This window comes from Myotis davidii, unplaced genomic scaffold (assembly GCF_000327345.1).
Source record: "Myotis davidii unplaced genomic scaffold, ASM32734v1 scaffold13, whole genome shotgun sequence".
Taxonomy (NCBI): Eukaryota; Metazoa; Chordata; class Mammalia; order Chiroptera; family Vespertilionidae; genus Myotis; species Myotis davidii.
Window position 1 is genome coordinate 215,303 of NW_006286243.1, and position 1,811 is coordinate 217,113.

The 1,811-nt window shown below is 51.7% G+C and overlaps 1 protein-coding gene across 4 annotated transcripts in view; it reads right to left on the reverse strand.

Annotated features, from left to right (window-relative positions):
* Positions 1 to 285, reverse strand: part of PEX5 (peroxisomal biogenesis factor 5) — a 15,542-nt gene extending 15,257 nt beyond the window's left edge. For all 4 annotated transcript variants that reach the window (XM_006757541.2, XM_006757540.2, XM_006757539.2 and 1 more), the window contains exon 1: positions 208 to 285. The gene's annotated coding sequence lies outside the window, so the exon portion shown is untranslated. The remainder of the gene's footprint in view (positions 1 to 207) is intronic.
* Positions 286 to 1,811: the final 1,526 nt, after the last annotated feature.

Genomic DNA, 1,811 nt, shown 5'->3' on the forward strand with positions numbered 1-1,811 from the left:
TGGGATAGGAAAAGATGGGGCGGGGCGCCAGGGGCGGGGCTCAGGCTTAAAGGGGCCGTGACCGCCGGGCTGTGGCCCCGGCCTCGCGGAAGTCGTTGAAGGGGCGGGGCCTCAAGGTCGAGAGGCGGCACGACAGGAGCCACCGAGAGTCTTAAAGGGGAAGAGCGCCTTAAAGGGGAAGTCTGGAACCACTCTGGGAGCTCTTACCAGGATCACGGACTCCAGGACTTATTTGAAGGGAAGCTCGAAGGAGAATGGAGCTAGGAGGGGCTTCCTCCGCTTCGGTGAAAGCCGAGGGCGCTGGATCCTGGGCTCAGTTCATTCCGGCTCTTCCCTGGAGGCGCACCGTATAACGCGGGATTTGCGAGGTTCAAATCGGGGGCTCTTCCCAGCCTTCTGGGCCTGTCCCCTTCTAAATCGTCCCTAGCTGGCCGTGTACAGTCTCCATGGAGACGGAAGCTTGCCCTCAAGCCCTCTGCCACCTCTGGCTAGTGGGGGAAATAGCACTAGATGACAAATTTCGTAGACTAAAATAGGGTCCAAGCATCCTGAGACCAAAGGGAAGGAGCCCAATGAGTCATTCATTCCTCTTCCCTCCTCCCTCCCTCGCCACTGGTCAAGGTCACCATGGTGACCTTACTCCCACTGCACCAAACTAGGAAAGCACAGACAAGATGCAAGAAATGATTTTTAACCGCGGATTAAGCCTCATACCCCACCATATGCCACAGTAGTGGCTCTGGTGTCAAACTTCAAGGTCACTGAGAAACCCTGAAATCTCACCTGCCTCCAGGACGAAGGGAATCCTGGTGTCATGCAAAAGGGCACGAGGTGCTCAGGGCTGCTGGTAGATGGGCTGGCATGGGTTAGTGCCAAGAGAACAAAAGTCCGAGTCCAGCCCAGAGTGCAGGGGGGTGATAGGTAGACAGCAGGTGGCACCCTGGGCCAGGCTGTCCTGCAAATTTCAAAGGTGGAGGCTCCAGGGGACTCAGGAGGCATAGCTGCGCAAACTTATTTCGGGGAAAGTAGAGAAGCTGCTCCAGTACATCAGGGAAACAGAATGGCAGGGCAGGCCTGAAGATTATGCAAAAATTCTCCTTTCAGAGGCCCTAACCCAATACCCTTTCCCCCTGCTACACAACGACATTAGTAGAAGGAAGGCATTTCTGTTGGTGCAGGTAAGCTTACATCATGACATTAATTCCAGACGTGTTTTTCATTTTCAGTCCAGCTTTCTTATTATCTTTACAAACAGTTATTTGGGACACAGTGTTGGTTTAGCCCCAATCCAAAGGTTATTTTGCCCCGTCTTAACATCCCAAAGGTTTGAGGAATAAGACAGTGCATGCAGGATGGCAGCACCAACTCCATTTTACAGTGGCTTTATATTATTTTTCTACCTACCAATGCCTTACTTAAAAAGTTCTCATAGCCAAGATTCTGCCCATTTTGAGGTGTGACCAAAAGACCACCTGTTTGTTGAACTAATCTCTGTTTTGTATTAACTGTAGTTCCAGGTCAGCTTTGCCCATCCAAATCAAGGTCACCCACAGAAATTGGCACCCAACCGCCTGTGAGCTCTTATTTGTTAAGAACCTAGGCACTCCCGTTGCTAAAGCCCCTATCTATTAAAAAAAATAACCTTGTGTCCTAACCAGTTTGGCTCAGTGGATAGAAGGGTCTGTGGACTGAAGGGTCCCAGGTTCGATTCCGGTCAAGGGCATGTACCTTGGTTGTGGGCAGATCCCCAGTAGGGGGTGTGCAGGAGGCAACTGATCGATGTTTCTGACTTTCTATCCCTCTCCCTTCCT